Source organism: Tupaia chinensis, unplaced genomic scaffold (genome assembly GCF_000334495.1).
Source record: "Tupaia chinensis unplaced genomic scaffold, TupChi_1.0 Scaffold000088_1, whole genome shotgun sequence".
In the NCBI taxonomy this organism is placed as follows: domain Eukaryota; kingdom Metazoa; phylum Chordata; class Mammalia; order Scandentia; family Tupaiidae; genus Tupaia; species Tupaia belangeri.
The window spans coordinates 3,490,105-3,504,817 of record NW_006159550.1 but is presented as its reverse complement, the minus strand read 5'-3'; the positions used below and the strand labels follow the sequence as shown (position 1 = coordinate 3,504,817).

Here is a 14,713-nt window from a genome sequence, read left to right as displayed (position 1 = left end):
GCTCTTCACACACATTCCTTCACTGAATCAATGAAGGTGTTGGATCTCACAATTGCCTTCCAGGGGTCGTTTATTTTGCTAAGCTAAATTTTGGTTTGTGGGTTTGTTTTGTTTCAGGGTCTTGGCATATGCAGACTTGGTTTTTGTCTTTCTGTCCTTCAGCAAAGAATGATTTAAGAAGAATTCTTTGCCATCCAAAACTCTGTCCTCCCCTGAAAGATTAAAATTATATTTCGGAGATTGTGATTGGGCATTATAATAACTTGTGTGCCAGTGTTAAGTGTTGACTACTTGAGCATTTCCAGGAGTATCAGGAAGAGATTTCCTGGTGATAGGCAAGTAAACTTACGTCTGGGGTTCATAACTGTACTGTCTTAATCAAGAAGAGGAAAAGATGGTGCATCACGGAACTGATAGTGGCTGGTTCTCCCCATGGATACGGGAAATCCTCTCACTTCCTGTGACCACACCTACTGGCCCAGCCGGTGTGATTTACCAGTAGCCACTTTCACATTTCTTTTCTAGATTCCGTTCCCTAGTGTGTCTGCCGAGAGAGCCGCCATCTGTATCATTTCTTTGAATCAGTACTTCATTAGTACCACACTTTCTTCCTGAGGTTTTCAGGGGAAAAAAAGTGCCTAATTTTAGGAAAGACTGTTTTCTGTTATTTGTGAAGGAGTTTTTTGTTTTTAGATGGGAGTTATTTTTACTCTCAGGAGGTCGAAATAAGAAAAAAATGCTGAAGTCTTTTTCCCTTTCCAAATATCTGGTAGTTCTGCAGTGGTTTTCCAAGCTCAGCCTCTGCAGAACATAAGTGAATGTACCAGTGTCAAGTTTTGTATTTGTACAGATCAGGGTAATATACACTCATATTTAGTAGAGGAGTGGCAGGGAGAGACACTTAAAATTTTGGGAGAAGAGGCTGTGAATGTTAATCAGGAAAAAGATGACTTTGAGGAAGTAGGGAAACCATTTATGATTTTCATGGGTTTATAACATTTTTTAATTCTTAGATGCGGAGGAGAGGGAAGCCTGTAATTTCTTATCTTGGCAACAGTCCCTCTGCACAGAGGTAGGTTTCCCTCTTTAATTCAGCAATCTTCTTGGTAATAACAGCCTTCATATGTGGATTACCTGCCAAGCATTGTGGTAAGCTTCACTTCCATCATTTTTAACCTCCACAATACCTCTGCAAGGTGGTCGTTTTACTTACTTTATTAAGGCTAAGTGAGGTTATTTGCCAGAGGCGAATGGAGCTAAAGAACTGTAGAGCCGTAACAATTTGTGAGAGCATCGAGTATTCCAGGTAATCCCAAATGGCGATTCTTTACGATTGAACTGGAGCTTCAGGAAAGCGAAGGTACTGTTCTCCTCGCACTCTTGGCTGTACCTGTGGCCTGGGGTTGCCAGTTACCCTGGTCAGGTGGCTTCAAGCAGCAGCAGCCTTTCTCTCCATCACTGGTGTGCCTACTAGTACGGTGCCACCACCCTCTGTGCCACACCACGGAAAATGGGTAGGCATTGTTCTCGTGAGTGCCCTGGTAGAGCGAAGTATTAGGAACTCAGGTCTGCTGTTTATTAATGCTTTTGCCCTCTGATGTGCCTGAATAGTCCAAGTTTGAAAGCACCACCGTAAATCCATACCTAGGAAAAGTTTCCTGTAAGTCACATTGCTTATTTCTGTTCTTTGACAAATGGAGATGGGAGAGAGATGATGGGATGGTAGGAAGAATGGTAAGAGAAGCATAGGTGTGTGGGTCTGTTTTTCCATTCTGGACCATAACTCTCTTTCTCTTCGGGTTTAAAGGTGGCAGAAATCTTGTTAGGGTCTAATTGCTATTCAGTACTAGTAGAATTCTTTTTGTTCTTTCTAAGCCTGTGTGCTTTCTTAAAATGCACTTTTCAATGGGCTTCATTTGAAGGATGAAGCCATTTCTTGGTTTTAATAAGGAGATAGTGTTAAATAGAAAACAGCTCATTTTCCAGGCCCTGTGAGTAACAGTTATTTGTTTTTTCTTTAGCTCTAAAGTACTTTTTTACTGTTATATTGTATTTATGAGGATTTGGCTACCATATAGGAAAAATAAAATTAAAACTCCATGAGTTTGTAAAAGACGTGAGTAAATTAAAAAAGAATTTGTGTCTTTCACTTAATTATATGTGAAGGTGAAGGCTTATTTCCTCAAATTCAAGAAGGTAGTCTGTATAAGGCAAAAAAATGTGCTTCTGTAAAATATTATGATGCTATTCTTAAAGGCCTTCAAGCTAGAATGTTGTATTAGGTGCGTAGACATAATTCTTGACACATAATCTCCTTATGGTCTGGGATCCAGTTTCATTGCAGAATTGCTTTTGAAACTAAATTATCAAGACTTGACAGTGTCATTTTATGCAACAAAACACTGGGATTATGAAATGACTTCTACTCTCAGATGCATTGTGAAGGTGTGACAGAGAGCCTCAGTTTCCACAGAGATTATGGTTGTGGTATTCTAAGCCACAAGAACCCTGTCATCTTAAGCAGTTAAGTAGCTGGAGTAGTAATCCATCAGAACTTGGTACACAGTGGTTCTAGATCTATTCTGGATCACTGTAACAGCCTTCTAGCCTCTGGTCAGCACCCCGGTAATCTTTCCCCATACTGGGTCAAGATATTCAGGACTCCTTTTTGCCCATTAATAGAATTTGTACTTTTATCTTAATCTCATCTACAAAACCTTCAAGATTTCCTCCTTGGCTAATTCTCTAGCCTCAACTCTATTTCCAGAAGCAATACTAAGCTTCTGGAATACCGGTGCTTACTGACTCCCACATTTCCTCTTCCTTCCTGTCTAGCAACTCCTCCTTTCCCCAGTATAGTACACTACTGTGGATCCTTCAAAACTCAGTTTCGGTTATGTTTCTCCAATAATTATATCTTAATTAGGTTCTGTCTTTGGACCTCGTCCATAAAGGAAAAAAAATTCATCAAGAAAAAAGCTAGTTGCTTGTCTTATGTATTGTCATGTTAATCTGCTGCAACACTTACTGCACTGTGGAAAGAATGCTTTCATTAGCTATTGGAAATTTTTTTGAGTACAAGCCACGTAACCTCATAATCATACACATATACATACTATCTTTTTTAAAGAATTATATTTTATTATTTAACTTTATTTATTTTAATTTGACCAGGGAGGGATAGAATGAGAGAGAGAGAAAGAGAGGGAAAGTATGAAATCAAACCGCCAGGTCCGAACTAGAACTATGGGGAGTACCAGTGTCCTTAACCAGCATGCCACCTGCCGGCCCCACACTGATTGTCTTAAAGGCCGTCAGCAGCCATAACCAGAAGTGGTCAAACTTTTCTCAATTCATGGCATCCCTATCAGTAATTTTATAGCATCCCTAGGTCAAAAGAAACACCTGTTTAATTTGTTAAGTAATTAGGTCAAAACAACTTGATAAATGTCTATCTCCAAACAGTTTAGTAGCTATTTAAGAAAATAATTATGCATAAATTACTTTCATTCCTAGCTGCGTAGTACTCCATTGTAGGTACCATGGTTTTTTCAGTGAATGTTCTACTTGGGATATTATGTAAGTATTGATAATTTCCAGTATTTTGCGATTACAAATGATACTATAATGAAAACCTTTGTGTACATGTATCTGTGTATTATTGAAGGTATAGCTTGAGGATAAATATGTATGTGGGTTTCTTAGCTACCACCTGCCTCCTCATGGGGTAATACTGTTTTCATTTCCCATTAGCATTGTATGAGAATGGTTTTTTCAGCGCTTGAATTTCTGCTACTCTAATGGGTAAGAAATGGTATACCAGGGTCGGCAGGTGGTATAGTGGTTGAGTGCTGGACTCCCACATGGTTGACCATGGTTCGAGTCCTGGACCTGTCAGCTTGCTTTCTCACTTTCCCTTTCTCTCTCTGTCTCTTTCTCTGGTCAAATTTTTAAAATAATAACAACAAAATAAATAAATAATTCTTTAAAAAATGGTGTATCAGTGCAGTTTTCATTTGTATATCTCTTATCACAAGTGAACTGGACATTTTTCATGTTTAAGGACGATTTTAAAATTTTTATAAGTTCACATTATTTCTCCAGTTTCTATATGACTTTTGGTCTTTTTTCTCCATGAGCTTTTTATTTGTTTATTTGCTATAGGACGTGTGTGCTTGCTAGAGAGAGAGAGAAGGAGAGAGAGGAAAAGCGAAAAATCACTCCCCCAGGGGGATGGCCATTTCTCAATCCCTTCTCCTCAGTCCCCCCTTTTTAGATTTTGGGCATGTACTCACACATACCCAGTATGATTTTTAAGCCACGGGGCCTGGGACTTAAATTGCAAAGTCAGCCATGTGGGATCCCGCCACCTTAATCTCCACATCACCTACTGGCTCCCTCATGGCTTTTTAAAGTTCTTTGTTTTTAAGAATATAAGATGTTTGGGGGACCAACGGATGGTGTAATGGCTATATCGCTTGACTCCCACACAGTGGTGGCTTAAACTCTCGCTGAGCACCTGTGTATGCATGCCTAAGATCCCAAGAGGAGAATGTAGGAGAAGTGATTGCAGCCTGGCCATCCCCGGTCGGGGTGGGGGGTGGGTGTGGGGAGGTGTTAATTTCTTGCTTTCCATCTGTCTCTTTCTGGCAAGCGCATGTGAAAACCTCTCAAAAAGAAAAGCAATTTGAACTTTGACATATTTTGTAAATATTTTCACCCAGTCATCTTTTGATATTCCTTGTGTTGTTCCCTTGCCTTGCAGAAGTTTGTTTTTTGTTTTTTGTTTTTTGTTTTTGTTTTTTTGGAGAGGTTTTTGCTACAGGGCGTGTGCGCTTGCCAGAAAGAGAGATAGAAAGCGAGAAATCACCCCCCAGGGGGATGACCACACCGCAATCCCTTCTACTTCATTCTCCTCGGGATCTTGGGCACGCAAGCACTTGCGCCCAGTGTGAGTTTAAGCCTCTGAGGTTGGAAGTTCAATCGCTACATGGGAGTTCAGCAACATAGCTATTACCCTAACTGCTGGTCCCCAGAAGTTTGTTTTTGATAGTCAAATGTATTAGTTTTAACTTTACTGTTTCTAGAATTTTAATTGTAGTAGTTAGAAAGGCTTTCCCTATCCTGGAGTTACAGAGGAATTCACACATACTGTCTTCTAACACTCATAGATTCATTTTTTTTACATTTCGTTCCACTTGGAGTATATTTCTCTATGCGATGTGAGAAATAGATCTAATTTTATCATTTTCCAAGCAACTGTCGAGTTGTCAAAATGCCATTTATTTTTTTTAAATTTGCCCTTTTGTCATCCATGAGGTTTCATATGTAAGTTGGGTGTATTTAATTCTTTTAGGTTTCTGACCATTCATGCACTAGTTTCACATTGTTTTAATCATAGAAGCTTTACAGTATGTTTTAGTATCTGGTAAGGCCAGTCCTCTCTTAAATCTTCTCTTCAGTCTTTTTCTCTGTCCTCTTGCGTATTTTATTTTCCTATTGAAATTTGCCATCTCATTCATTGTATAGCTCATTGCTCTTTTCATTGGGATTGCATTAAATTTACGGTATTTAACTTAGGGAGAAACTGACATAATGGTGTTGCAACATCTTAACTTGGAGCTAGAACAAGCAATGTCTTCATTTTCTTAAGTTTACTTTTGTGTCTTTGAGAATGGTTTATAGTCTTCATATAAGTTTTGAACATTTCTTGCTATTTCTTTTTTTTTTTTTTTTTGACGGAGAGTGTGTGTGCTTGTGAGGTGGTGGGGGTGGTAGAGAAAGCACTTCCCATGGGGAATGGTCACACCGCAATCCCTTTTCCTCCATTTCTCCTTTGGAATTTTAGGCATGTATGCATGCATCCAGTATGGGTTTTAAGCCACCAAGTCCAGGACTCAAATCACATAGTCAACCATGTGAGTGAGATCCAGCTACCTTTACCATCTTGCCACCAGCTGACCCTATTCCTAAATTTTGTTGTTGTTATTCTATCAGTAGCTTTCTCATCAGTTATATTTTTTTACTTGGTTATTATTCATGTAATAAATATTTCTGATTTCTGCGTATTTTTCTGCCAACTTGCTTTAAGTTATTTTTAATGTTGTTTGTAAGTCTTTCCTGGTATGACTATCATGCCATCTGTATTTAGCATTTTCCCTTCTTTTCCAGTGTTTATGCCCTTTGCTTTTCTTAACTTTAATCCTTTTTAAAAAATTATGCTCTTTATCTTACCTAATTGCATTGACTAGTATCTCTAGAACAGTGTTAAGTAAGTGTCTTCTCGGGACCAGCAGTTAGCGTAAAGACTGTGTCGCTGAACTCCCATGTAGTTGACCGTGGTTCGAGTCCCATACCCGGTGGCTTAAACTCACGCTGGATGCGAGTGCGTGGGTGCCCAGGATCCTGAGAGGAGAATGGAGGAGAAGTGATTGCGCGTGGCTATCCCCCCTGGGGGGTGATTTCTCGCTTACTATCTCTCTGTCTTTTGTTTTTTGGGAAATACAAATGGCCTTGAAAAAAAAAAAAAAAAAAAAAAAAAAAAAACTCTCCTAAAAAAAAAAAGAAAAAATAACGAAGTTTTCTTCCATGAAGTTACCAATTGCTTCATTGTGTTGTCTTCACCACGGTATACAAATACATATATTTGTATCTAGATATTAATTTAGCAATGGATGTGCCTTTTAAAGGTTGCAAGCAGTCCTTCACTGTCTCTTTAAGAGATAACTTAATGGAGTTGGGTGTGGTGACAGGCAAGAAAGGTTGACTTTACTATTGAGCAGGAGCAGAGTAACAGTGATGAGCAAGATAAGGATTTCCCTCCTGATATCCCAGTTCTTACAGCCAGTCCTGAGTTTTCTTCTGCTTCTCCACCCAATTCTTTTGGACATCATTGTGGTCTTTACGCAGCTAGCTATTCATAGATGTCTCTGGGCAACCTTTTTCCCTCTAGGCTAAAGCTTCTGTGGATCTGTGGAAAACCCAGGGGTTCCCTTTGATGCTTTCTGTGCTTTGCAGATAAATAAGACTCACTTTGAATTGATGAGAATGCTGTCTTGGGTTCTTGGGTCTGTAGGTCACACGGAAAGGCAGTTTTGTAGTTAGACTAGCCTATCCTTGGGTGTAGCCTGGAGTACACAGCAAGGCTGCTTCCGGTCTGTTTTGTAAGGCCTGGAACATCTGGCTTTGAGGCGATTCTTTACTCCAGAATTTGATTATACAGACCTGTTTCTCTGGCTGGAATGATGTGTTGGTGTGGAATTAGAAGTCTGCACACATTCCATCCGTGTGGCAGTGGTGAACATACACTGATGCTCAGTCTCCTGAGTTCTGGAGAATTATTTAGGTCCATGTGTGAGCTCTCAGTCCACATCCTGTTGTCTATCTCTGTCATTTTAAATATTTCCTTTTCCAGGATTACTCCATGGCAGGATATTTATTAATTTTTCTCTCCCTTATGTTGAGGAACTTGTCCCTAGAACTCCCTTATAACTCCCAGTCTATGTCCGGTTGCCCATCCTTCCTCTTGCAGGAGTGCGGGCAGGTGGGCTGTTCAATGATGTCTTCTGGCCCTAAATTGAGGAACTCTCATTGGCCAGGATGGTGCTCTTGGTCCATAGCCCTTTGTCCTTCTTCACTTTTCCTGTGACCCATATAGCCTTTTCTTTCTGGGTCTTAACTGCCTCACTGGCATGAGTAGGATTTGGGTAGGAGGGTGTTGGGACTCATTGCATTAGGACCCTCATGTCTTACCCTCTAGTACATCCTGCTACCCTGGTGGCAGAGCCTGGGCAAGAGGGTGATCTTTTCTTGTTACTCCCTTTCACTCACCTTGTTTGTTTGAGGGAAATATGTCTCCTCTCCTCTCTCTGCCTGAGACATTTAATCTGTGACAGAAATCCCCACCCCTAAGGTCTTAAGTTTCTATAATGCAATTCTAGTCACTTAATACTGGGATAACTGGCAACTTTCCCACTGCTGCATTTATTCTTATTTGCTTATCTTGGTTTTCAGTAGCTTTCTTAGTCCCTAAGAAGAAAATAAAACTCGATTATTTGCTCTGCTTATCTTTTCTGATCCTTTGCTTTGGTCCATTGATAAAACAATTTTGTCTTTGCTTTCTCTTGTCAAAAAACGTTTTAGAATATTTATCTGGTTTTAACTGCCTGCACTTTTCGTGCATTATTTGGTCATTTATATTTCTTTTTTTGTGAATTGCCTGTTTATGTCCTTTGTTTATTTTGTTCAGTGGCGTAGAGGCTGAATATTCTTTTTTCTTTTTAAAAAAGAGTTATTTATTTGGCTTATTATTATTATTATTAATATTATTAAATTTGCTATAGGGTACCTGCACTCAAGAGAGAAAAAGAGAGTAAGAGAGAGAGAGAGAAATTCACCAAGTCTGTGACTCAAGCCGTGATCGACCATGTAGGTAGGAATCCAATACCCCAACCACCACACCACCACTGTCCCCTGAATATTTCTTAATAACAGACTTATTGAGATATAATTCATATATTATAAAATCTGATCTTTGAAAGATGTACAATTCAGTGGGTTTTTTTTGGGGGGGGTTGCTATAGGGCACATGTGCTCACCAGACAGAGAGAGACAGAGAGAAAGCGAGAAATCACCCCCCAGGGGGGGATGGCCACGCCGCAATCCCTTCTCCTCCATTCTCCTTTCGGGATCTTGGGCATGCACACACACGCCCCCGGCGTGAGTTTAAGCCGCCTGGTGCGGGACTCGAACTGCGGTCGACTACATGGGAGTCCAGCAACATAGCCATTACGTTGACTGCTGGTCCCAATTGAGTGTTTTTTAATACAATCACAGAGTTGTGCAACCAATATCACTAATTCCAGAACATCTTTTATTATTTTTTACTTTTTTTTAAGAGAGATTTTTGCTATAGAGCACATGCACTTGCCAGAGAGACAGAAAGTGAGAAATCACTCCCGGGGGGGATGGCCACACCATAATCCCTTCTCTCTCAGTCTCCTCTTGGGATCTTGGGTGCACATACGCCTGGTATGAGTTTTAAGCCACTGGGTCTGGGACTCAAACTGGTCCAATATGTGGGAGTCCAGCAAGGTAACAACCATTACACCACCTGCTGGTCCCTCAGTTAAAAGCTTTGTAATGGGTATGATTGTTGTTTTCATCTTTAAGCCCTCCTGTGTATATGAAGTTATCTACCTTGTAGCATGTCTTTTTCTAGTAGATTTCTTAGTTTGAGGTTCAGTACCCAAGATATTTGCTTTATTAGAAAGACAGTAAATGTAACTTTTTGTTTGAATGTCCAAGTAAGCTTTCCTTTTGATTCATAACAAGATTTCTTTTTTACATCAGTATATTTGATGATTTTTAAGTGGTTGAATTTTTTTAAGTTGTGAAAAAAATCCACTGTTAAAAGTTGTGGACTAGCAAATAGTAAGATAAACTGTCTAAGAGTAATAAGGGGAATTAGTCATAAGGAAAACTGACAATGTTTTTAATTGTGAGTACAGTATTGACTACAAAATTGAGGAGCCTGAGTTACGACCAAAGTAACCGGAAATGATGCTTGGCTGAATCCTGTGTTTCTGTCCATATTACCAGGGAGGTACAAAGTGTGTCTAAATTTTTTTAAGTGGAAACTTAACACTTCTATATAACCTGCTCTTAGCTGATGTTATTTATCAGCCAGGAGATACATATGGGCTGGAGGTTCTTCCAGATGGGGAAAATTGATCAGCCTTCATTGAGCAATGCATTTTGGACACATCTATAAGTTAAAGATTTTAGCGCAAATTAATAACTGGTTGGCTTTGACTTAACTGATAGGTCAAAAGTGGTTTGTGAGCCATCGCATGTTCATAAAAATTGAACTTGTTTGTTCTCTGTGTAATTATTGATACTGGTAGCTCTCATTTGTTTCCACTCTTAGTTTTTGTATGTTAACACTGTTGTGGATCAAAGAGATGACAGCATTTACACACATCAACTGTGTCCTCTTTCTAAAACGAATAAATGCATTGGTAATTCCTTTTTAATTTATTTACAGTTTAAAGTGGGAGTCCTGGGCCAGCAGAGGGTGTGCAGATTAAGGCAGCTGGATCCCACATAGTTGACTGTGCAATTCAAGACTGGGACCAACGGTTTGCTGGGTTCATGTACATGCGTGCCCAAAATCCTGAGAGGAGAGTGGAAGGGTAGGAAGGTATTTTCATGCTCCCCCCCATCTCTGTTTCTCCAGCTTGTGTACGCTCCCTACAGCAAAACACACACGCTCTTAAAAATGAGATGCTATCTTCCTTCACCATTTAATTTTGAAACACTTTAAGCCTACAGAAAAGTTACAAAGCATAGTATACTGAATGCCCGCATTCCCTATATCTATAGTCACCAATCATGAATCATCACTTTGCCCTATTTGCTTTTTTCTAAGTATAGATGCTTTTATTTCTCTGAGCTATTTGGATGTAAGTTGGATAAATTTCACCTTTCACTTCAGCTTGCTTCTTTCCAGAATAAAACGTATCTCCTGCATGATCATAATGCTATTGTACTACCTAAGAAACTTAGTAATAGTTCTATAACATCATATAAATATTTAGGCCAAATTCATATGTCCTGGTTGTCTCCTAATGTCTTTAATGACTATTTCTCTCCCTCATCCAGGATCCAGTCAAGGTTCTCGATCTCTGCTTTGCTTTATTTTTTTCTAATTAACTTTTTTGAGATATAATTTGCATATCATAAAGTTTATCTTTTTAGATGTACGGTTATTTTTAGTAACATTGCTGGAGTGTGTAACCATCAATATAATCTAGTTTTTGTGTGGTTTTTTTTTTTTTGGAGAGGTTTTTGCTATAGGACATGGGTGCTCGCCAGAGACACAGAAAGCGAGAAATCACCCCCCCAGGGAGGATGGCCACACTGCATTCCCTTCTCCGTTCTCCGTGAGTTTAAGCCACCGGGTCCAGGACCCGAGTGTTGGCCAGCTACATGAGAGTCCAGCAACATAGCCATTACGCCAGCTGTGGGTCCCAACATAATCTAGTTTTAAAACATCTTAAACCAGGTCAGTCCCATAGCCTAGTGATTAAGGCAGCCTGATCACACATGGCTGACTGCAGTTCCAATGCTGCCCTGGCAGCATGAAAAATGTGTGTACCCCAAATTCCAGCATTATGGAGAAATGGAAGAGAAGGAGTTGTGGCATGACCATGCCCTGTTGAGGGTGCTTTCTTCTTTTCGCTGTCTCTGATGAGCACGTGCATCCTCTGGCAATTAAAAAAAACAAATCTTAAAGCATAAGTTTAAAATCTTAAAAAGATTCCTTATAGCCATTTATAGACAATCTCTATTTCTGCTCTTCACCTTCCACACCAGGCAGCCCATTGGTTTATGCTCGGCTTCATAGATGTGCCCTTTCTGGGTAGTACACATAAACAGAATCAGATATATGTGGTCGTTTGTGCCTGGTTTGTTTTACTAAGCTCAGTGCTTTTCTGGCTCATTCATGTCGTGGCAGTGTCATTCATTGCCTTTTTTATTGCTGTGTAGTGTTCCATCTGTGGAGATACCACTTATCCACTCACCAAGTGGTGGACATTTAGATTGTTTCCACTTTTTGTTATTAGGGATAATCCTGCTGTGAACATCAGTGTACAGGTCGTTGTGTCGATTTGTTTTCATTTCTCATGGCTGTATGTCCGGGAGTGTTGATTGCTGGGTTGTATGGTGCTTGTAATTTTTTTTTTTTTTTTTGGAGAGGTTTTTGCTATAGGGCGCGTGTGCTCACCAGACAGACAGAGAGAGACATAGAGATAGAAAGCGAGAAATCCCCCCCCAGGGGGGATGGTCACGCCGCAATCCCTTCTCCTCCACTCTTCTCTCGGGATCTTGGGCACGCACACACACGCACCCGGCGTTGAGTTTTAAGCCCCTGGGTCCAGGACGCGAACCGCGGTCGACTACGTGGGAGTCCAGCGACATAGCCATTACGCTAACTGCTGGTTCCCTGGTGCTTGTAATTTTTTTTTTTTTTTGGAGAGGTTTTTGCTATAGGGCGCGTGTGCTCACCAGACAGACAGAGAGAGACATAGAGATAGAAAGCGAGAAATCCCCCCCCAGGGGGGATGGTCACGCCGCAATCCCTTCTCCTCCACTCTTCTCTCGGGATCTTGGGCACGCACACACACGCACCCGGCGTTGAGTTTTAAGCCCCTGGGTCCAGGACGCGAACCGCGGTCGACTACGTGGGAGTCCAGCGACATAGCCATTACGCTAACTGCTGGTTCCCTGGTGCTTGTAATTTTTTTTTTTTTTTGGAGAGGTTTTTGCTATAGGGCGCGTGTGCTCACCAGACAGACAGAGAGAGACATAGAGATAGAAAGCGAGAAATCCCCCCCCAGGGGGGATGGTCACGCCGCAATCCCTTCTCCTCCACTCTTCTCTCGGGATCTTGGGCACGCACACACACGCACCCGGCGTTGAGTTTTAAGCCCCTGGGTCCAGGACGCGAACCGCGGTCGACTACGTGGGAGTCCAGCGACATAGCCATTACGCTAACTGCTGGTTCCCTGGTGCTTGTAATTTTGATTAACCTAAGAAACTACCAGTGGTTTTCCATAGAGACTGCATAGTATTTGCATTCCCACCAGTACTGTTTCTCCTGTTTCTCTGCATTTTTACCTAGACCATTTTGTAGACTGTTGTGCTTTTGTATTTATATTATAGCTGTTCTCATTGTAGTTTGATTTGCATTTTCCTAATGACTAATGGTAGCATCTTTTTTATGTGCTCATTAGCAGTTCATATCTTGGTGAAAGGTCTAGTCAAATCATTTCCCCATTTTTAAAATTTTCTCTTTTGTTATTGAGTTGTAAGAATTTTGGGGTTTTCCAGATACAAATCCTTTATCAGATGTATATAATCAGCAAATATTTTCTTCCAGACACCACTGTGTTTTCTTGTAATGGTGTTAACCTTGGGCTTGGCTTAATGTTTTCTAATTTGCCGTGGGGGTTTTTTTTTAGAGGGTTGGAATAAAAGCGAAGTCTATTAGTCAGCCTTTCACATTGAAGCAGATTAAAGACAAGGATAGTGCCTTCCTCATTCTACAGTTAAGAAGTGAAGAACTTTCCTCCTCCAAACCACCAGAAGCAAATAGATACACCATGAATGTTAGGGCTTTTTCAGTTGAGAGCTGTGGTGGGCACTGCATACGGAAGCCATCTTGAGCTATCCGCCATCTTGGGTCGGGACAGAGAGCCAGTAATCCAGTCCAGTGAAAAAGAAGTTTGGTGTTTTTCTCACAGAAATTTGTTTTTTTTTTCTCTCTCTCCTGCTTCCTTCTTCATTTTCCTGCAGTCTCTTTTCATATGCTTGAGAAGATGGCCACCTTTTTCTCCAAATTCAGTTCTTCCTACTTCAGTAGAAAGAGCTGGCTCCCTCACTAGCCCTACCAGGAAAGTCCAAAGAATGGAGTACTCTGGCCAGGGCCTCTCGCCTAGCTTCTGAGGAGGCGGAGCACCTCGATGTAGCCCTGTGGAGTGGAGTGAGGAGAGGTGGTTCTCTCCTGAAGGCATGCGGGACAAACAGGTCATATGTCTGCTTCCTTAGGGGTGTTACAACATTTTGCCCATTTTTGTGAGGTTAAACCAGAAGTTATGGATAGAAGGTTAATATCTGAAGTATTTGAGGAAAAATTGTGTTTGTTATATGATTAAATCAGGCTTTATTAGTGACAGTCTTTCTTACATAAATACACATGATACTTGGTTTAAGTGAAAACCTTTCACATACCTACCTCTTCCCGCTTCCCAAAGAAGAGAGGTCACCTACACTAATAAGAGCAACTTGACCATTAGGGTTGACTCCCCCTGCACACCACTTGTGCGCATACTATACGCACACTTTCCCATGGACATTCTTTTCTGCTAGAGGGTGCATGTGTGTGTGCATGTGCACGTACCGTAGAGAAAAAAGAGGGTACCCCCACGGGGAATGGGCATGCCGCGATCCCTTCTCCATCTCTTCCTTCTTTCAGGATTTCAGGCAAGGCATACGTGCACTTGGATTTATTTCTCAAGTTGCAGGGTCTGGGGCTCGAACTGTGGGGTTGTGGGATCTAGCTGCCTTGACTATAGGCCACAGAGCCAGCTCATGGACGTTCTTTTATGTAGTTTTCCTTCAGCCCTCTGAGTGGGGGGTTATATCCCACTGTGTTGGTGTTCCTGCGTTGCTACAGATTGGTGAAATCAATTTTTTATAATTAGTTTGCTTCCCTTCTGCATTTATTTAAATTGTTAAGTTCTGTGTCCATATGTTTTATGATTCATCTTCATCTTTGAAGTGATTTTTTTTTAATAGAAACTAAGGATAGTTCCCAGTTCCTTTTCATGACATTAGGATATGATGTGTATGGTGATGATATTGTTGATGGAGTGTGATTTTTCTGCTCAAAAAAGGAATAATTTTTATCACTTGAAACACTTCTTAGCTAAACCTTTAATAGGTAGATAGGACTGGTATCTTGTTTGCATAATGGAGCAGATAACTGCAGATACTTTGTGGCCTCGCATTTCTCCCATGCAGTACTTTTCAGGGTTTATTTTCATTGAAAATTAAATGCAAAAATGGTAATTTCCAGTTTTGGATTATGTAAAACATATCATCTGTCAGAATTGGAAGAAACCATGAGGTTATCTAGTATACTCTTCCA

General features: G+C 40.7%; 1 protein-coding gene across 1 annotated transcript in view; it reads left to right on the top strand.

Annotated features, from left to right (window-relative positions):
- The first annotated feature begins 1,013 nt into the window (after window positions 1-1,013).
- The window catches only part of RALA (RAS like proto-oncogene A), a 69,758-nt gene continuing 56,058 nt past the window's right edge, over window positions 1,014-14,713 (top strand). Inside the window, exon 1 of the mRNA XM_006143001.3 lies at window positions 1,014-1,072. The gene's annotated coding sequence lies outside the window, so the exon portion shown is untranslated. The remainder of the gene's footprint in view (window positions 1,073-14,713) is intronic.